This window comes from Macaca mulatta, chromosome 4 (genome assembly GCF_049350105.2).
Source record: "Macaca mulatta isolate MMU2019108-1 chromosome 4, T2T-MMU8v2.0, whole genome shotgun sequence".
Classification (NCBI taxonomy): Eukaryota; Metazoa; Chordata; class Mammalia; order Primates; family Cercopithecidae; genus Macaca; species Macaca mulatta.
Window position 1 is genome coordinate 111,626,221 of NC_133409.1, and position 23,461 is coordinate 111,649,681.

The window sequence follows — 23,461 nt, forward strand, 5'->3', positions numbered from 1 at the left end:
CATCCCTGAGAGAAATTGAGACTCCTAACAATGCCAATCTTTTAAGAGTCCATTCATACGGTGACCACACAGTCTCTTTGCAGAATTGGCCTCCTCTCACTAAAGGTCCATTCCCCATACCTTGCTTTGCACACTATGAGCCAAGCTGTTTTGTAGCCTCCACCAGGTCCTCATCCCCAGGAGGTTTTCCTCTGGATATTCTGTCCTTTTGCTTCCCTGAGTTCCGCTGCTGGCAGGCCCCCCAACTTTTGAAATGAGGGGGCAGAATCTTTTCTATTCATTTCCATGATGGCACCATTTTTTGTTCCCTCCCTCCTAGAAAGCAAGAGCACTTTAACACTGGCTAAGAACTTCAGGTCAGAAGTTAGGTAAACTTTGTTTTAAATCCTGGCTCCAACTTTTACTAAACATGTGACTTTTACTAAACATGTGACTTTGGGTAAGTTCTTAACACCAATTTTCTTTATTTGTTGAATGGAGCTAATAGTGGTATTTATCACACTGTTTTCTTGAAAATATTGTACGATTAAATGAAGATTAAATGTACAGCTTTTAGCACAATACCCAGCACAGAGCTAGCATTCAACATATGCAAGATATTAATATAACACTCATACAATTTTAAGGCTTGAGATATATTTTCTGACAGACTCTAAGTGTCATATTCATTATGGTGTCCCTAGTTCCTATCACAGTGCCCAGCCTGTAGCCTGCTGACTGATGGAATGAAAGCAAGCTGTGGATGAATCCTTTATCAGGCATAGCACAAACCACTCTCACCCTCCCCCTAGTGGTGATCCAATAAATGCCCCTACTTGGAGATTCCTAACCTTTGCCTTTAAATTGGATGCGTCGGGGACAAAGAGAGAAGTAGAAATAGTTTTTAAGAAGCTTTATACATAAAGTGCTGTGTGAAACCTCTGCACTATTCTCTTTCAAAACACTTAAAGATCAACATTATTTGTCTTGGCTTCTAGCGTCAAACTGCTGTTTCTTTGACAGTGATACAACACAGACCCTGGGTCACATGGGACTCGGTTATATTCCGATTATACACATGTTCACAGAGCCTACTTCCAAGAAGGGTTCTCTTCCAAGGAGTGTTCATTATATGCTTCCCTAGCCTTTTTGGTGTGTTGCGGCTAACCACTCTAGTAAGAGAAAATAACTAAACCAGAATGATGGAAAGGAGATGAAAAGAATGGGAAGAGCAGTGTGAACTGCGTTTGGAGAGTGAATTCTAGGGAATTTTGAGAAAGTATCATGCGTGAAACAGTAATGTTTGAGCTAATGTGAGACGGAAAGAATAAGTATTTTAAGATAGTTTCCTGTGTGTGGTAAATGGAATTCGCCTTAAAATTTCTTCACAAGACTTCAGTACACATTTAAATAGCTTTTCCAAGATTTTTGGAACATCTAAGTGGTGTTTCTTTTGAACAGGATACCTTGTTAAGACTGCCCAAAATGGGTCCTGCTTTCTTTCAGCTTTTATACATACTTGGTCAATGAACGTCCATTGCTATAAACTGGGCTATGTAGGTAGACCAGTTTCTCTTTCTTCAATACTCTGAACCATACACATCTTCACATGGATCCCTGTATAATGACTTTCTCCTTTGAAACTGCCTTTTACATCCTTATTTCAGCTGCATTAAAATGACTACTTGAAGAAGAAAGCAGATTATTTAGCATAATTCCCCAATGATTAATTCTCTTTCAAGCATAGATTTCCAGTAAAATTGCCTTCCACGCCTCCTTTCCTGTTTTGTCAAATAAATAACTGGCTGTTGGCCTCCACCAATATCCACAGAACAGTAAGGAGTATGGTTCTTTAGGCGACAGTGTTTCTCTACTCTCTCACCTACTACTACCAGTGTGTGACCTTCATAAAATCACAGACACTCTCTACGCTGTTGATCTTCCTTGTTTTCTCTTTTATTTTGAAAACTTTGTATTGGATTTTAAATACATGCTTACTGCAAAAATCTCAAATAATATGAAATTATATAAAGTGAAACGCTTGCTCTCTCCCCACTTCCCACCCTAATCAATATTTCTACTTATAGTTGCTATCTTCTATTTTTATACAAATAATATGTAAATTAGTATATAATTTCTACTAATAAAAATAGCATTGTATGGTATGCATTATATAGTGTGAAATTTTCTTAAAAATTAGATCACGCTAAACATAATAACCAAGTTACTTTTTATGTTTTATGTTAAACATAATAACCAAGTTACTTTTTATGTTTTCAAATGGAAATAAAATGGAAATAATAGAAACAGAGGTTTTGTGAGGCTCAAGTGAAATAATGTATTTGAAAACAATTCAACAGTTATAAGAGACCCTGCAAAGATACCATCTTTTTATTATAACTAGGAGCTCTTTGCTCATAGTTTACTCTTTTCATATGGTACCTGGAATGACCAGCTTTTCTTCTTTCCCCTGGTTTCCTGAAATTACCCTTATTTTCTCAATTTAAAGACACTCTTTAAAAAATATTTTACCGTCTCTGAAACCAAGATACATATTACAATAAATATTGTGTTCTGGTTTAATTTTGTAATTTTTTTCTATCTTACTGATTCATAAAATAATGGTATATCTTAGAATGATGGCATCTTAGATTTAGTGATATTCACTAAGTATATATCTCTTCTTCTTTCCTTACTCAATTTGACTACAAAATTGTCGCCTTAGGTAAACAACTTCATCTCCTTATGTCTAAGCATCACTGGCCATTAAATGGTGGTAATATTTCGAAGAGTTATCATTTTAAAAGTACCGAAGATAGGAATGCCTTATAGTATAAATTCATTAAGTATGAATTTCATCTTTTCCTGTACCCCTCTAAATTAAATTCTTAATTTCAGGCTGATATTTAAAGCCCTAACCACATCATTGCATGTCATATACTCTGTCCTTCAATCAACCTATATCACCTGCTATTCCACAAAATTACCCCATATTTTCTCAGCCCTGACCGCTGACCAAATAGTTGTCTACCTAAGTCCCACCCAACCCAATTCAGCATGCATAGAATTTTTTTCTGATGTTCTTGGAACAGATGTGATCTCTTTTATATTTGAGCCTCCATAGTAATGTATTTTGCTAAGTACATTTTTTTGTCTTATCCTCACCTCTATCTGCTAGAACTTGCTTCAAAACACTCTCTTCATTACCTGCATATCCCATACAACATCACACTACCTTACATAATGTAAGTGTTCGGTAAATACTTTTTCATAGAAATGTACCTTCAACATTAAAGTCTGTGGTTATGAAGCATTGCTCCCAGGAACTGTAACATTTTCAATATTTCAATCCTTACATAGTTCTAACTTGAATTTGTATTAGTCTTAAAATACATTTCAAGGTAGTTTGTAGGCAAATATTTTCTTAATTCCTTGAAATCCTTTTTCAGAAGAAGAATTTTATGGCTGGGAACAGTGGCTCAAACCTATAATCCCAGCAATTTGGGAGGCCAAGGTGGGAGGATCACTTGAGTCCAGGAGTTCAAGACCAGCCTTGGCAACATAGGGACACCCTGTCTCTACAAATAATTTAAAACTTAGCTTCCTGTGGTCACTGTGCATGCCTGTGGTCCCAGCTACTCAGGAGGCAGAAGTAGAGGGATCACCTGAGGCCAGAATGTCAAGGCTGCAGTGAGGTGATATTATGGCACTGCACTCCCAACTGGGTGATGGAGCTAGACTCTGTCTCAAAAAAAAAAAAAAAATATATATATATATATACACACACACACACACACACACACACATATATATATATACACACACACAGACACACACACACACACAGGTTATTTTATATTTTAAAGAAAATTATATAAATTTTCCAAATAAGAAAATTGAGAAAGGGCAAAATCAATTCACCAATTATAGTTGGTGCTTTGTCACATAAATAGAAATAATACTGAAGACAAAGCTATTTGAAGACCCTGAAATGTGGATATTCATCCAATCCCACCCAAGATAATTGCCACAAATTTTGTCCTGTATAAACTGAAACTGGCTATAACAGATAGAAGGCTTATACAGTTTCTAGCTATTGAAAACAGAAATATAGCTAATTAGCTTCCCTTATTCAATATCAGTGATTTTGTAAGGGAATGGTTCTCTTTATAATAATGATAAACATGCATCTTGCTAAAATTACACAGAGAAACAGAGACCTCCAGTGGCTGAATAACTTCACATAGGGAGACTGTGAACAGCATAAAACAGATGGGAAAGACATAATGGATTATTCACCCAAAAGGTTCTTCAGTCTAATCTTTCTTTCATGGCATGTACTCTAGTACTTCCTTAATTCCAGTCTAAGTGTCTGAGGACAACTGTGTTCTCACCATTATGTCAGGAAAATCATATCCCTAACTAAGAGAAGTTGTTACTAGACGGTTTACCTGGTATTTATTTAAAATTATTTTTAATTATGTTATATAAATTAATTTAAATTATATCTTCCAATTATTTTCTGTGATGTTTTCTATTAATATAGTTTCACTGCTTACAAGCAGTGATACTTAAATCTTTTAAATTCTCAATTGACTTTTGTGAGATAAACAGCAGAGACTATATATGTAAGAAGAAAGCTATATACATAAATATAACATTTTAATAATTCAAATTAATGAGGTGAATGCAAGTAAACATGACAGCTATAATATGTATTTCTAAAACTAACATAATTCATGTTGATTATGTGATTCCACTTAATTCTGATGTGTGTTTCCAAAGATCAATGAGATATATGCTTTAATGAAATCAAAAGTATAAAAATTGCTTGAAATTAAGCAAAAAGGGTTTTATTAAAGGTCTGAGGATCTTTAAAAACTGTAGGTTCTCTATAGCATGTTAAATATTTCTCCCAAAGGGGAAAAAAAACCATGTAGGTTCATTTTCCTTTGTTCTGTCTCTAATATTAGAGAACCACGTAGTTTCACTCATTCAAAGAACAAATAGTTGCTAGATATCGAGGATATAAAGATGACTTAATTAACCTTTTAAATATTCAGTTTTCACCAAACACTAAGTTACAAATTAAGCTTCTTCGACTACTCAACAAAATTCAACAGTATATGTCAAAAGCTTTTTAAGACAGCCCAGTCCTAGCTTAGAGGTTACTTCTGTGTTTTTAAAATAAGGCTGGATAGAATAATAAAATAATGCCTTTCAAAACAGACTTTTCTCCCAAATACTCAAACACATCTCCTTTCCCAAATCTCCATGTTTTGGAGGTTTTCTCTCTAAATACAATTCTGAGGCCAAATGCATAGGACACACAGTAAAGAGAAGTTTGGTTAATATAAGACATTACATACATTTGGGTTTTTATACTTAAGATCAGGACACCTGAGGTCATAGCTACTACAAATAGGAGCCATGTCTTTGAACTCACAGTACCAGACATTGGACAGTCATTCTTATGTGCTGTCAGTGAGTGACTGAGATAAAGTTAGAGCATCAATCTTCATCTCTCCTGAACAATCAAGTGGGTAAGTCTGTTATGCCATCTTCAAAGCAATAAAGAAGTGTAATTGTACCAAGTGAAAATTCACATTGTGTAAATCTGAATTGCAGGTGGTATCAGATACATGGGCTGCTTGGTACAGATGGATGCTATCAAAGCATTAGAACACCCCATTTTTTATTCAGCTATGCTGAGGAGAGAGATTACAGACTTTTAAATCTCCTCTACTTGAGAAATGATTACCAAAACTAGATTACCTTCTTGGGAATCACTGAAGTAAGAGAAGAGAAATCAGCATGGTAAAAGAGTGAGAGCAAGGAAGAGAGGGAGAAGGGGAGGAGAGATCAAGATAATTCATACTCTGTGTAACCTGTTTCTGGATGAGTATGAGTATTTGCCCAAGTAACCAACCAGATTGATAAGCAAACAGTTTGATGTGACAATGTAGGTTCATCAGTTGCAACAAATGTACTCTTTGGTGATGGATGTTGATTTTTTAAGGGATAGGGAAGTAGAACTTTAGTTTTTAAAAATCACCAGATGATTCAAATAATTCTCTAGTCATAAAAGTTTTAACTAAAGAGTCAATCAAAATGTGGTCTTTCTAAAAATATTTTATTACTTCTAAAAATGAGAAATGATTTTGCTGCTTTTTTCTCTCTAAAGTTCTTTATAGCATACACATTTGCCATTTCCTTGGATATTTTGAGCTTACTAGTAATGTTTCAGTTCATCTTTTCTGTGAGCCCAAAGTGCCAAATTTCTGAGCTTTGTGAATTGTGAATGAGGACCTGATGTCACATTTCTGAAAGATCAGGATTTAAAAAATTGATTTTTTTTCCATTAATATTCCATGTGTTATATTAAATTCAAACTCTCTTGGCTATTTCCAGATTTTGTTATTATAAAACCATGATGTATCTGACTTTCATTATTAAATGAATATTTGATTCATATGACATTTATGAGAAAAAAGAAAGAGCTAAAAAAGAAATTCGTATTGAAAGAAAACATATATAAACATTATCAAAGAAGCAATTTAACCTTCTATTACAAACCACCTTAACTACTTTACCTACCAATGTCACAGATACACATTTTTTTTCAGGTTTTTGGTACTTTTATGTGTGTAAAGGCATGTACACACACAAAGGAAATAATGTAGACTAGTAGTTAAAGGTTAGGACTAAGAGAAACTTGTTCATTGATCAATTATCAGATCATGGACAAACTACTTAAGCTGGCGGGAAGAAAGGAAAGGGGGTAAGAGTTGAAAAATTACCTACTGAGTACAATGTTCACGCTTCAGGTGATGGGTGCACTAGAAGCCCTAACTTCACCATTACACAATATATCCATGTAGCAAACTTGCACATGTACCCCTGAGTCTATAAACATTAAGAAAATTACTTAGCCTCAAAAATATGGCAACAGTAAAAGGGATCAGTTGCTGCCAGGGGTGGGGCCAAGGGATGAGTAGGTGAAGCACAGAGGCTTTTTAGGGCAGTGAAAATAGTCTGCATGACACTTTAATGATGACTATCTGTCACTATACATTTGTCCAAATCCATAGAATGTACACTAGCAAGAGTGAACTCTAAGGTTAAATATGGACGTTGAATGATTATGATGTGACAATGTAGGTTTAATCAATTGCAACAAATGTACTCTTTGGTGATGGATGTTGATCATGTGAGAGGCTATGCGTGAGTGCAGGCAGGAGTATATGGAAAATAGCTGTGCTTCCTCTCAATTTCACCGTGAACCTAAAACTGCTCTTTAAAAATAAAATTAAAAGATAAAAATAAAAGGTTGGAGGTTCCTAGATGGCTGAATAGGAATAGCTCCAGTCTACAGCTCCCAGCATGAGCAATGTAGAAGACTGGTGATCTCTGCATTTCCAACTGAGCAAACGGTACACCAGGAGATTATATCCTGCGACTGACTTGGACAGTCCCACGCCCACTTAGCCTGACTCACTGCTAGCACAGCAGTCGGAGATCGAAATGCAAGGCGACAGCAAGGCTGGGGGAGGGGCGCCTGCCATTGCTGAGGTTTGAGTAGGTAAACAAAGCGGCCAGGAAGCTCCCACTGGGTGGAGCCCACCACAGCTCAACAAGGCCTACTGCCTCTAGATTCCACCTCTTTGGGCAGGGCATAGCTGAACAAAAGGCAGCAGAAACTTCTGCAAATTTAAACGTCCCCGTCTGACAGCTTTGAAAAGAGTAGTGGTTCTCCTAACATGGAGTATGAGATCTGAGAGTGGACAGACTTCCTCCTCAAGTGGGTCCCTGAAGCCCGAGTAGCCTAACTGGGAGGCACCTCCCAGTAGGGGCCAACTGACACCTCATATGACTGGGTGCCCATCTGAGACAAAGCTTCCAGATGAACAATCCGACAGCAACATTTGCCATTTTGCAATATTTGCTGTTCTGCAGCCTCCTCTGGTGATACCCAGGCAAATAGGGTCTGGAATGGACCTCCAGCAAACTCCAACAGACTTGCAGCTGAGGGATCTGACTGTTAGAAGGAAAACTAACAAACAGAAAGGACATCCACGCCAAAACCCCATTTGCACGTCACCATCATCAAAGACCAAAGGTAGATAAAAACACAAAGATGGGGAGAAATCAGAGCAGAAAAGCTGAAAATTCTAAAAACCACAGCACCTCTTCTCCTCCAAATGAACACAGCTCCTCGCCAGCAACAGAACAAAGCTGGATGGAGAATGACTTTGACAAGTTGAGAGAAGAAGGCTTCAGACGATCGGTAATAACAAACTTCTCCAAGCTAAAGGAGGATGTTTGAACCCATCGCAAAGAATCTAGAATAAACAGCGTAGAAAAGACGTTAAATGACCTGATGGAGCTGAAAACCGTGGCACAAGAACTACATGATGCATGCACAAGCTTCAGTAGCCGATTTGACCAACTGGAAGACACGGTATCAGCGATTGAAGACCAAATGAAAGAAATGAAGCAAGAGAAGTTTAGAGAAAAAAGAGTAAAAAGAAATAAATAAAGCCTTCAAGAAATATGGGACTATGTGAAAAGACCAAATCTACATCTGATTGGGGTACCTGAAAGTGACAGGGAGAATGGAAACAAGTTGGAAAACACTCTTCACAATATTATCCAGAACTTCCCCAACTTAGCAAGGTAGGCCAACATTCAAATTCAGCAAATACAGAGAACACCACAAAGATACTCCTCGAGAAGAGCAACTCCAAGACACATCATTGTCAGATTCACCAAAGTTGAAATGAAGGGAAAAATGTTAAGGGCAGCCAGAGAGAAAAGTAGGGTTAACCACAAAGAGAAGCCCATAAGACTCACAGTGGATCTCTTGGCAGAAACTCTGCAAGTCAGAAGAGAATTCCACATCCTTAAAGAAAAGAATTTTCAACCTAGAATTTCATATCCAGCCACACTAAGCTTCATAAATAAAGGAGAAATAAAATCTTTTACAGACAAGCAAATGCTGAGAGATTTTGTCACCACCAGGCCTGCCTTACAAGAGCTCCTGAAGGAAGCACTAAACATGGAAAGGAACAATTGGTACCAGCCACTGCAAAAACATGCCAAATTGTAAAGGCCACCAATGCCAATGCTAGGAAGAAACTGCATCAACTAAAGGTCAAAATAACCAACTAACATCATAATGACAGGATCAAATTCACACATAACAACATTAATCTTAAATGTAAATGGACTAAATGGTCCAATTAAAAGACACATATGGCAAACTGGATAAAGAGTCAAGACCCATCAGTTTGCTGTATTCAGGAGACCCATCTCACATGCAAAGATGCACACAGGCTCAAAATAAAGGGATGGAGGAAGATCTACCAAGAAAATGGAAAACAAAACAAAAACGGGTTGTAATCCTAGTCTCTGATTAAACAGACTTTAAACCAACAACAATCAAAAGAGACAAAGAAGGCCATTACATAATGGTAAAGGGATCAACTCAACAAGAAGAGCTAACTATCCTAAATATATATGCATCCAATACAAGAGCACCCAGATTCATAAAGCAAGTTCTTAGAGATATACAAAGAGACGTAGATTCCCACACAATAATGGGAGACTGTAACACCTCACTGTCAAAATTAGACAGATCAATGAGACAGAAACTTAACAAATATACAGGAATTGAACTCAGCTCAGCACCAAGCAGACCTAATAGACATCTACAGAACTCTCCACCCCAAATCAACAGAATATATAATCTTCTCAGCTTCACATTGCACTTATTCCAAAATTGACCATATAGTTGGAAGTAAAGCACTCCTCAGCAAATGTAAAAGAACAGAAATTATCACAAATTGTCTCTCAGACCACAGTGCAATCAAACTAGAACTCAGGATTAAAGAAACTCACTCAAAACCACACAACTATATGGCAACTGAACAACCTGCTCCTGAATGACTACTGGGTACATAACAAAATGAAGGCAGTAATAAATATGTTCTTTGACATAACATCAGAACAAAGACATAACATACCAGAATCTCTGGGAAACATTTAAAGCAGTGTGTAGAGGGAAATTTATAGCACTAAATGCCCACAAGAGAAAGCAGGAAAGATGTAAAATTGACAGCGTAACGTCACAATTAAAAGAACTAGAGAAGCAAGAGCAAACACATTCAAAAGCTAGCAGAAGGCAAGAAATAACTAAGATCAGAGCAGAACTGAAGGAGATAGAGATACAAAAAACCCTTCAAAAAATCAATGAATCCAGGAGTTGGTTTTTCGAGAACATCAACAAAATTGATAGACTGCTAGCAAGACTAATAAAGAAGAAAAGAGAGAAGAATCAAATAGACATAATAAAAAATGATAAAGGGGTATCACCACCATTCCCACAGAAATACAAACTACCATCAGAGAACACTTTAAACACCTCTACACAAATAAACTAGAAAATCTAGAAGAAGTGGATACATTCCTGCACACATAAACAATCCCAAGACTAAACCAGGAAGAAGTTGAATCCCTGAATAGACCAATAACAGGCTCTGAAATTGAGGCAATAATTAATAGCCTACCAATGAAAAAAAGTCCAGGACCAGACGGATTCACAGCCGAATTCTACCAGAGGTACAAAGAGGAGATGGTACCATTCCTCTGAAACTACTCCATCAACAGAAAAAGAGGGAATCCTCCCTAACTCATTTTATGAGGCCAGCATCATCCTGATACCAAAGCGTGACACAGACAAAACAAAAAAAGAATTTTAGACCAATATCCCTGATGAACATCAAGGCAAACTTCCTCAATAAAATACTGACAAACCAAATCCAGCAGCACGTCAAAAAGCTTATCCACCATGATCAAGTGGGCTTCATCCCTGGGATGCCAGGCTTGTTCAACATACACAAATCAATAAATGTAATCCATCATAGAAACAGAACCAAAGACAAAAACCACATGATTATCTCAATAGATGCAGAAAAAGCCTTTGACAAAATTCAACAGCCCTTCATGCTAAAAACTCTCAATAAATTAGGTATTGATGGGACGTATATCAAAATAATAAGAGCTATTTAAGACAAACCCACAGCCAATATCATACTGAATGGGCAAAAACTGGAAGCATTCCCTTTGAAAATTTGCACAAGACAGGGATGCCCTCTCTTACTACTCCTATTCAACATAGTGTTGGAAGTTCTGGCAAGGCAATCAGTCGGGAGAAAGAAATAAAGGGTATTTAATTAGGAAAGAGGAAGTCAAATCGTCTGTGTTTGCAGATGACATGATTGTATATTTAGAAAACCCCATTGTCTCAGCCCAAAATCTCCTTAAGCTCATAAGCAACTTCAGCAGTCTCAGGATACAAAATCAATGTGCAAACATCACAAGCTTTCCTATACACCAATAACAGACAAACAGAGAGCCAAATCATGAGTGAGATTCCATTCACAATTGCTTCAAAGAGAATAAAATACCTAGGAATCCAACTTACAAGGAATGTGAAGCACCTCTTCAAGGAGAACTACAAACCACTGCTCAGTGAAATAAAAGAGGACACAAACAAATGGAAGAACATACCATGCTCATGGATAGGAAGAATCAATATCGTGAAAATGGCCATACTGCCCAAGGTAATTTATAGATTCAATGCCATCCCCATCAAGCTACCAATGAGTTTCTTCACAGAATTGGAAAAAGCTACTTTAAAGTTCATATGGAATCAAAAAAGAGCCCACATTGCCAATACAATCCTAAACAAAAAGAACAAACCTGGAGGCATCATGCTATCTGACTTCAAACTATACTACAAGGCTACAGTAACCAAAACAGCATGGTACTGGTACCAAAACAGAGATATAGACCAATGGAACAGAACAGAGGCCTCAGAAATAACACCACACATCTACAGCCATCTGATCCTTGACAAACCTGACAACAACAAGAAATGGGGAAAGGATTCCCTATTTAATAAATGGTGCTGGGAAAACTGGCTAGCTATATGTAGAAAGCTGAAACTGGATCCCTTCCTTATACCTTATACAAAAATTATTTCAAGATGGATTAAAGACCTAAATGTTAGACCTAAGACCATAAAATCCCTAGAAGAAAATCTAGGCAATACCATTCAGGACATAGGCATAGGCAAGGACTTCATGACTGAAACACCAAAAGCAATGGCAACAAAAGACAAAGTTGACAAATGGGATCTAATTAAATTAAAGAGCTTCTGCACAGCAAAAGAAACTACCATAGAGTGAACAGGCAACCCACAGAATGGGAGAAAATTTTTGCAATCTGCTCATCTGACAAAGGGCTAATATCCAGAATCTACAAAGAACTTAAAGTTACAAGAAAAAAATCAAACAACCCCATCAAAAAGTGGGCAAAAGATATGAACAGACACTTCTCAAAAGACGACATTTATGCAGCCAACAGACACATGAAAAAATGCTCATCATCACTGGCCATCAGAGAAATGCAAATCAAAGCCAAAATGAGATACCATCTCACACCAGTTAGAATGGCGATCATTAAAAAGTCAGGAAACAACAGGTGCTGGAGAGGATGTGGAGAAATAGGAACACTTTTACACTGTTGGTGGGACTGTAAACTAGTTCAACCATTGTGGAAGACACTTTGACGATTCCTCAAGGATCTAGAACTAGAAATACCATTTGACCCAGTCATCCCATTACTGGGTATATACCCAAAGGATTATAAATCATGCTGCTATAAAGACACATGCACACGTATGTTTATTGCGGCACTATTCACAATAGCAAAGACTTGGAACCAACCCAAATGTCCATCAATGACAGACTGGATTAAGAACACGTGGCACATATACACCATGGAATACTATGCAGCCATAAAAAAGGATGAGTGCATGTCTTTGTAGGGACATGAATGAAGCTGGAAACCATCATTCTGAGCAAACTATTCCAAGGACAGAAAACCAAGCACTGCAGGTTCTCACTCATAGCTGGGAATTGAACAATGAGAACACTTGGACATAGGATGGGTAATATCACACACAGTGGCCTGTCATGGGGTTAGCGGAGAGGGGAGGGATAGCATTAGGATATATGCCTCATGTAAATGATGGGTTAATGGGTGCAGCACACCAATATGCCCATGTATACATATGTAACAAACCTGCACGTTGTGCACATGTACCCTAGAACTTAGTGTATAATAAAAAATTAAATCCATAATATCTTTTTTGAAACTTGTAATTTTAACTATCACTTTGATGATGGAAATCTTCCATTTAAGGAAAAAATTATTTTACTGATAATGTAACATGAATTTAATTTAAAAATTTACTTCAAAAAAAAAGAATGAGATATATCCCTGGGAAATGCAATTTTAGAGATGTTTTTCAATGTCTATATTTCATTAATTATTCATAAAGTAGGGTTTTGAGGCAGAAACAATTTTTCCATCATATTTGTAACCATAAAAGATTAAAGATGGATTCATTTTTTTTTCAACTTTTAAGTTCCAGGGGACGCATTCATTTTTAATTAAGTGGAAGTAATGCTTAAACCATGAATAAAGATACAGATTCATTAGAAAAATAAAAGTAAAAATAATTAAAAAAGAAAATTAGCCTATATGTGCTCAGTTTCCTTATCTGTTAAATGTCACAATAAAGTGACACACCTATTTATGAGAATCAAATTAAAAAACGCATATAAACAACTTAGTGCATTGCAGACCCATAAGAAACATTAGCATATAGTTATTATTTATTACTGAGGAAGTTGCAAATGAGGCTTTATACAATATTAAAACAACTGTGTCTTTTAGAACAAATTTGAGAGCAAGCTGCCTAGGTTAGGGCAAAGCTAATGTGCAAAAAGAATAATTCAGACCAAAAAGGAAATATTTCAAATGAAAAATCTAGAGGACTTGAAGCCTAAATGAACAAACACCAAGATTCAGTACTCTTTTCCCCCATTCTCTCATTCTTTCTCTCCTGTTGATGACCTTCTTTTTGTCTTCTTTTACCTTGGCTTCCAATGAGACACTGTTCTCTGGGTCTCCTCCCAGAACCTCTGATGATTTCTCTTTTTTTCTTTCTTTCACTCCTGAAATGCATATGATCCAAGTTTTTACCCTTAACATTTTCACTTCTGTTTCTCAACTACCTCATTCCTTTGAACAATCTATTCAATCCCCTGTCTCCAGTTGACACTTCTATAAAAATGGCCTCCAAATCTGAAATCCAGGCCAAGTTCTCTCCTTTACATTTCAGCTGTGTATTTCCAGCTGCTTCCTGAAGCCGTCCACCTGTCCCATCTGCTCTTCACACTCAGTATATTTGCCCCCTTCTCCCTTCATCCAGCTACTCCTCTTGACTTCTCCAGTTTTACTAATAGTGAGGCCATCTTCCTGGGCATCAAGATTTAACATTCTGGTATCACCTCTGTATTAGTTCCCTCTCACATTGTTATAAAGAAATGCCTGAGACTGAATAATTTATAACCAAAGAAATTTAATTGACTCATGATTCTGCAGGCTGTACAGAAAGCATGGTGGCAGCTGCTTCTGGGGAGGCCTCAAGGAGCTTTTACTCATGGCAGGAGGCACAGTGGCAGCAGGTTCTTCACATGGTGAAAGCAGGCACAAGAGAGAGACAGCAAAGTGCCATGCAGTTTTTTACAGCCAGATCTCCCAAGAAATCACTCAGTATCAAGAGGGCAGCACCAAGAGGATAGGCACTAAACTATTCATGAGAAATCCACCCCCGTGATTGAATGACCTCCCACCAGGCCCTGCCTCCATTACTGGGGATTGCAATTCACATGAGATTTGAGTAGGGACACATATATAAACTACATCAAGTCTCTCACTTTTTTCTCTTATCCTCCATCTCCAAGTTTTAGCTAAATTCTATACATTTCAATTCTGCAATATATTTCTAAATAATTCTTATCTCTGTTAACACTTCCTCTGTCCTTTAGTCCCTATCAACCTTCAACTGATATTAGAAAGGCCTCCTATGGGTCTCTCTGCCCTCAGAATATCCTCCAGTCCTAATCCACTTTACAGTATACTCTTCCTGCTCACAATTCTGAATAAACTACTTACTGGCTCAAAAACATTCATTAGCTCTTCACTATTATAGAGTCAACCCCCTTTTCTCTACCATTCTCAAGCTCCTATGACATGGCCCATATCCTATTTTTCCAACATTTTTTCCTGCCTACTCTTCTTAATGACTCCTCTACTCCAGCCCAATTGAATCACTTGTTCATTCCAATCTATACTCTGACATTTTTAACATCACAATTTGTTCACACTTTCTGCTGTCTTGAATTTCTTTCCTCATCTCTGAAGAGATCCTTATTTCCATCACATGTGCAAGTAATCTCTCACCCCCTCTGACTTTCTCAAACCATCCACAATTCTTTTGCAATACTTTTCATTTTATACTTTCTATTCTAGTCATTTGGGTATGTCTTATCCTACATATGAACTGTAAGTCAATAAGGACAGGATCTATAAATTATACAATTTTGTATCCACCATTATCACCAGTGCAGGGCTTTCCACATACTACATCATCAACAATGTATGTTGATTGTCAAAATAGTTATGAAAAGTCCTTCTTTGATCCTGTTAGCATAAATTTAATTGGCAGTTCAGGATCCTATTTGCCTAAATGAGAGTACAGCATCACTGAAGTATTGTATGGTCCTTGCACAGCCTACTGAGAATTACTGTAAAACGAGCAGAGAGACGTTGCCACAAAAATGCATTCGACAAAACCAATAGACACAAGCACAATCTTGGTGGCAAGATGACACAAGAATCAAGGAAATCCCGTAACTATCCTTGCAAATATCTCTCCTCACAGCTTTCAGCTCTAAATGCAGCTATTAATTGGTAGCATCGACAAAATTAATTTGGTAAATCCCTCTGAAGCTTGTTGATTTAAGCTTCCTGTGATACTGCTAGGTTTTAGCCCTTAATTAAATTTATGTGCTGATATGTTAAATCCTTTTCATTTCTGTTTAACCCCCTATTCAAGGAGGTTTGGTTCCAATATCATATCAAAACCTAGCTGGATCACAAAGCAAAGTTTAAAGACGACTGTAGTTTTTCTGACTTTCTAGTTACACTTGTAGAATTAGAATTTGAAGTCTATATAAGAAATCCCAAATGGGGAAATTAAAATGCAGTTGTTCCTAGGCATCTCCCCGTGCCTGATGGGCTCAACTCCAGTTCTTGTATTTTGATGAATTACATTACAAATTAGCCCTATCATCTCACCATCAAATTTGCATGTTTTATTCCTTCTTTGGAACTTACAGAGATTAAAAATAAATTTTAGTTTCTTCCAACATAGTTTCCAAATTTACTACTCCTCTTTCCTTCACATCTGACACTAAGCCAAGCCAAAGGCAGAGTACTCCCTCCCTGGTGATGTCCCTGCTCATCCATCACGCCTTGCTGATGCAATCCAGTTCCATAAGCTGTCTTCAGGGAGCATGGGTGGCCAACAGACGTGAGCCCATGAGTGAATGGAAGAATTGTGTAAGACTCTGTCTTTTGTGTAGGGAAAATGCAAGGACATGTTTGCCAGATCTTCTGGATGCTTTCTGTGGATAGTTTTAATCTCTTCTTCAAATAGAAGAAGTTCTTCCTTTAAACATTTATTTTTATAATTTTTCTTTTTTGTTTTTGTTTTGCACATAAGCTTAATTTATGTGTACCTTTTAAGATCTTGGTTAAAAAATTCTCCCAAAAGAATACTAGCTACATACCAGGGAAATAGATACAGAATGAAAAATTATCCAAAAAGCTTGGTTAACTTCTTTATCCCAACACACACACTTTGTATTAGCAAAGAAACTAAGCTAGACCGAAAATAATCTTCAATTTGGTTTACCTAAATAATTATTCAATTTCCATTTTAATTTTCCTAGTAAAAACTTAATGTGCATTCTCTGTTTTATTTCTAACGTGTTAGCACATCTATAAGATATAGATCTATGTAGATTTCCCTTTCAAATTTCACATTTTGATTATATAAAAATTAAATGATATTTAGAGAGGATATTTGATAATATAAGGTTTTACTTGCACATTTGGTAAGTGTTAACTTTGTTATTGTTTGAGTTTTCTTTTAATAGGCTGTTAGCTATGCATCTGGGAGCCCTAGCAGATGCAATTTCTCCTTCGATAGGGACAAAAAGCAGCTAGATGCTCTACACAGGCATTGGAAAGGTCATCCAAAGCATATTTTAAGAGCCTCTATTACTTTTGCAGGTTTTTGTCACACTGAACCTTGTGCTTGGAAATAAAAAATAAGAGATTTTTGTTTTACTTGTCAAAGCACTCCCTCCTCTAATATGCACAGCAATAATAAGGGGTGGGTCAATTTGCATGAGGAGCCAATGATTTTCTGTAATAGAAAGGACCACAGTCCTAGTCTCTGTCACCAACTTCCTCTCCATAAAGGTCAGGGTAGATTTAGATGGCCTCATGAGGCAACGATGAACAACAGGACTCCTAAAATATGGTTAAAACAAAGGTAGAGAGTGAAGGGAGTGAGCAAGGCCTGGAATGAATCAGGGTATCATCTGTGCTTCTGAGTCTCAGGGTGTGGTAGGCACGAGAATACACCTGGTGGACTTCCACCCACAAGAAGCGTGTTTGACTAAGGCCCCAGCCACCACTCCCTGAAACCTATCCCTGCATTTGTGCCATGGCCACATCTCCCATAGGCTGCTTCCTGCCAATGACCTGTCTCTGGGAGACATGAGACTTCTTTTTGGCTGACTGGCTCGAGAACTCCCCTAAAGTTTTATCAAACCTTCCTGAGACCATATAGAAATCTAGGAGGCTTGCAGCCAACTTTCTCTCCCTCTCTCCTTCACTTGAGGTCAGACTAGCATCACATTCTGATGACTGGCTCAACTCTCTTCCTACTTCTTTTACATGCAGGCATTTCCTCCTAATAAAATCCTTGCCTGTTTTATTCCATCTTGGCATCTGCTTCTTGGAGGACTCACACTAACATGCACAGTACAAGTGCTGAACCTGTCTTGACCTACTTCGAGTCATTTGTGTCCCAGGAGCTATTAGAATGAACCTTATGAAACTGCCAGCATCCAACCATTGGTGACTTACAAAAATAGCCATTTCATGTAGTTCAACCTAATAGTAGTGCAGAATGCTGACAGGGTTGAAACACTGGAGACTCAGTTCTCTAAAGCCCAGAGTTTCTTTGAGACTGAAATAAGAATCTACATTCCTTTTCCTGAGAGGGCTGAATCTGAGATAGTTAGCCCAGTCCCTGAGCTCAGGATAGCTTTGATCCAGGAAATCTGATGCTTTCCTTTGCCCATGTTTCCCTCAGGATACAGCTTGGCTGCTTAATCAGCCTTACTCAATGGCTATTTCCACTGGAGCCCCACTCATCGTCATTACTTACCTGAAAGACGATGGGCATCAAAACGTGCCCTGATTCTCTCCTGTAGGTAGCCTTTGCCTCATGGAAATGCTTTGGCTCAGGAATTGATAGAACTTTAACCTTGAAGGCACTGATAAGTTCGTGGGGAATTCTTTTTAAAATCAGAGGTATCCTAGAAACTGGGAGAGTCCACCTTTCCAGAACTAGGCAGGATTGATTCAGAACTCAGAATGACTGCTGCACAGGGAACTCTGCACCACCTTTCTTGTTTCCAACACAGCCCAGGAAGGCAGCTTCCACTCTGGAGACAGGAACCCTCTGCCACAGCTGGCATACTGAACTAGGAATAAATCAGAGAATTCTCTTCCACTTTCCAGATCACTGAAAATAGGGACTCATAGGAGTATAAAGAAAAATAATGGGACCTTGGAGGGGAATATACTGGACTTCTTGCTCCTATTGGCAATGGTAGTTCAGTCTGGCTTGACTAGGGCATGCAACTTGCCCCTCAAATTCAATATGCCAACTACACATAGTAAAAATGTTAATGTAAGAATTTACCTTTTAATGGAGAAATTAATTTTCACAATTATTAAACCTAAATCAAATTGTAATTTAAAGTATGGAGATTTTGCTATTCAAAAATCTTTATGTTTCTGAAACTTTAGCTTTTAAAATTAGGTAACCACATAACTTTTATTCTCAAATGCTATGAGAAAAGTCTTACTTTTCCTCCAATAATTTCCTTTTTATTAAAGAAGAAAAATAACTTTACATGTGATTAATTTGAGAACTTTAATATAAAAAATAGCCTCCATTTCTGAGCACTTACGGTCTGCTAAAATAAAGTTAGGAACTATTGAATACTTGAGTTCTTCCACCAGTACTGACTCAGTGCTATGAAATGAATAGAATAAAATCACTATTGCTTTTGTGTATGTTTCTTCTTTGTGTATTCTATATTTCTTCTATGCAACTTGAAACACTGCCATATTTTGTATTGCACTTTACATAAACATTTCTCTAATTTATCATAAGCCTTTCATGAACATTATTTTTCCATTGTGTGCACATTATAAGATGTTTAACCCTTCCTTATGTTTAGATACTTAGATTGTTTCACATTTTTTTGCCTCAACTGAACATATAATCATTCTCAAGAGTAGAATTACTGGGTTAAAGATTACAGTAGTCCCCCCACTTATCCACAGGAGACAGGTGGATGGTTGAAACCAGATATAGTACTGAACCCCATATATACTGTTTTTTTCCTATACATACATACATATAACAAACTTTCATTTAAAAATTAGGAACAGTAAAAGATTAACAACAACTAATAAAAAAGAACAATTATAACAATATGCCAGCCTCACTACTTTTGCACTTTGAAGCAATTATTAAGTAAAATAAAGGTTATTTGAACACAAGCACTGAGATACCACAGCAGTCAATCTGACACCAAGACAGCTACTAAGTAACTAGTAGCGTCTACTGGGTGGATACGCTAGACAAAGGGATTATTCACTACCCAGGTGGGACAGAATGGGATGGTAGAAATTCGATCATGTTTCTCAGAATGGCATACAATTTAAAACTTATGAATTGTTTATTTCTGGAATTTTCCGTTTAATATTTTCAGATTGTGGTTGACCAAGGGTAACTGAAACCATAGAAAGTAAAAACCTTGGATAAGGAGGGACTACTGTATTAACACTTTTAAACTCAATATACATCTTCAAATTTATCTTACATTTTTATCAGCAACACATGAATATTCCTATTGGAGACCTTGAATAATATGGAAGAAAGATGTGGAAGATCCTAAGATATTCTTCAGAAAAACATCTTTTCTAACATGAAAAAAATGGCATTTCATTTAAATTTCCATTACCATACCAATAATATTTGACATTTTTCACCAACTTTGTTAAGTAATCTATATCTGTATTATTTAGAGTAACTCCAGAGTTCTTACTTTCAAATGCTCAAAAGTCATCTCTGTAATCCTCTTGAAAATTTTCACGAGTTATTTCAAATAGACAGGCTTAAATAGGACTGTTATCTATTCTGCATCACTTAACTCTTTTGTCTCAGTCTAATTGGTGTAGTGGAATTTACATTAATAAATGAACCAGGATATTTACATAGTTCTCTCCCTCTCTTTCTGTGTGTGTGTATGTGTGTGAGAGAGAGAAAGACAGAGAGAGGCTAATCTTCAATCTTCTCTCAAACCATAGGAATCACTGACTTATGTCACAATCATAAGTCACTCATAACTAAATTTATTTTCCTCTTCAAATTACATTATCCTTGTTACTTCTCACATGTTCCATTTTGTCCTAAAAGTTTCTTACATTATCACCAAATATATAGTAAAAATCCTCAATATTAAAAATTAACACACCATGATTCAAGTTGATTTTTAAATATTTTCTCCCTAATGATGTATGTCTTGGTGAAGAGAATTTTTTTTCTAAGATTAACTTACTCAATTCATTCTCTCCAGATTGTGGATTGGAAGTTGGATGAAACATTATAAATCAATGTGGAAAAATAATTTTGCCAAATTTCAATCTCAATCAGTATCCATCAAAACTTTATCCTTTGGCTGTTTCAAGATATTTGTGTGATATTTTTAAGCTGTTAAAAGTTTATTTATTTTAAAGGCTCAATGGGCTTCCTGGATGCCAAATCACTTTTTAAAAAATTTTGATGATACAAACTAAAATGAATTAAAAACACATGGAATCAATGTTCTCTAAAATATATGTGTTTTCAAAGTTTAGAGAAAGAGGGTGGGAAGAGGTGCTTGGCAGCATGTTTGGGTTTTAGTAAATCCGAAATTTTCGAAAAATTGTTCCAGATGTTGATGAACCCCTTGGTTCCCCTAAGTTTCACCCAAACCTGCTATAAATAAAGATAATTATAAACAGCAATAAACTAAGGTTAAGGCAGTATGTAATGAATGCCATAGGAATCATAATTAATTTGAATTAACTCTGAACTGAATTTAGCCACAGAAAATACAGATGTGGATGGGTTGTAAATACCATTAAGAAAAGTAAAGTTTTACGTACGCTCACATAAATAGGAAAATAAAAACAGAACTATTTCACACATAAAAACCTGACAGCATCCTGGCATTTCATCCTGGCATTCAGAAGCTCTCATTATCTAGCCCAGTGGTTCTTCAGACAGGATGATAAATCTCCCATGGAGGATGTTTGGAAACTTGTGGGACATTTTTGGTTGTCACAATGACTGGAAAGAGCTACTGCCTTTTATTACCCAGTGGCCAAGGACGATTAACATCCTGAAATTCCCATAAAATGAGAAAATATTCACCCAAGTAACCATGGTGTCCCCACCAGTCTCCCCAGCACTCTCTGACCCCTAAATTTGTATCTCACCAAGTTTCCTCACATCCTCCACAAATCACAGCCACCCTGCCTTTGTGTTTTTCCTCTACTGTTCCTTTCCTTGGAATTTTTTGCGCCTCCTCTTCAATAATCCATATCTAGTATTATCTTCCAAGAAAGACTCTTTTTCACTTCAGGTCTCTCCTCTGGAAGACTGACTTCCATAGTAAACTTTTTATCTTCTCCTGAGGTATTTCAATAGCCTCATTCTCACTATTTCATATTCCCCAGTTATATCCAATACAGGGTAGTTTGTGTACACAAAAACAGCTTAATTAACTACTGCTGAACTTTTTCTTATCAAGATTGTGGACTTGTACAGACTCAGCTATAGTTTAACTTTCTTATTTGGCTTTGTTGAAAGAACTCTGCCACGTGTGTTCACATGCATACATATGTGTATGTCTGATGATATAAATATAGACACAGACATAGATACAGATATAGATTAGATACATTCCTATAAACAGACAAACCGTTGACCTCTCATTTAAGGATGGCATTGTTGGAGTAGAATTTGTCCTCTTGGTTCCATTCCTTTGATAAGCACTTACCTCTGATTCTCATGGTTTTGCCTCTTACTAGTTACACTACAACAGTAGAGAATCTTTAGAACCTTGAAGGGCAGCCAGGAAGAGTTGACTTGGAAAAATATAATCTAATACCTCTGGAAGGAAATAATTCCCACAGACGTTTGCTGGAAGATATGAACTATACATCTGGACTGCAGTAATGCTTCAGAATGACTAAGGAGAGTTTCATCTTTCAAGCCAGCGAGAGCTGTACTAGAAAGTATACTTTCGAATAGCCCTTCACTGGTTTCACGGAACAAGACTTAGGGGCTCAGGTAAAAAATGAATAACTGCTACTTTAATTTAGGGCTGATATCACTTTATGGTGATGTCTAGTACACACAGCCTCCGTCTCAAGAACATGTGACTTTTGAATGACCTCATCCCCATCATGGAGGCTTCCTACTCCTCTGGACCCCTTCCAAGTACCCCTCTTTCCACTGTAGGAGCTCTCACCAAGAGCAGCCTACAGTCCCTCTCAGCCTCAACCCACCTATAGTCCTAGAGAGGGCACAGGATTGAAAGCTCAAAAGATTCAAGATTTCATTTCAGAATGCAAAAGGGAAGAAGTGTACTTTCTGTGGACATATAAGTCTACTGGTAACACTTTCTTTATTCTCTCTGTGAAATAACTGGCTAATATGAAAATGTATAGCAATATAACAATCTTTTATTAATAAAAATGCCAAAAATAACACCATTAACACCATTGCTTTTTCTGACTATGAAAGTATCACATTTATTATTTTAAAATAAGAAATGCACAAAGATGGCAAAATAATTTGGAAATTATTTCTAATTCTACCATGTATAAATTATCACTGAATATTTCAGTAAACATTCATCCAGAGTTTATATTCACACACACACACACACACACACACACACACACACACACATGTGCAATCCAAAATAGTATTAAATAAGGTATATACACTGCCTTCAATTTAACTTATTACTTATTATGTTATGGACACATTTCCATGCCAAACACAAACAGAGAAGGTATAACTATATAACAAGTTTTTAAAGCTGCTTAGTATTCCACTGAATTAATGCATCATAAT

General features: G+C 36.8%; 1 long non-coding RNA gene across 1 annotated transcript in view; it reads right to left on the bottom strand.

Annotated features, from left to right (window-relative positions):
* The window catches only part of LOC114677563 (uncharacterized), a 573,871-nt gene extending 551,357 nt beyond the window's left edge, over positions 1-22,514 (bottom strand). The window contains exon 1 of the long non-coding RNA XR_003728918.2: positions 22,377-22,514. This is a non-coding gene — a long non-coding RNA (uncharacterized LOC114677563). The remainder of the gene's footprint in view (positions 1-22,376) is intronic.
* Positions 22,515-23,461: the final 947 nt, after the last annotated feature.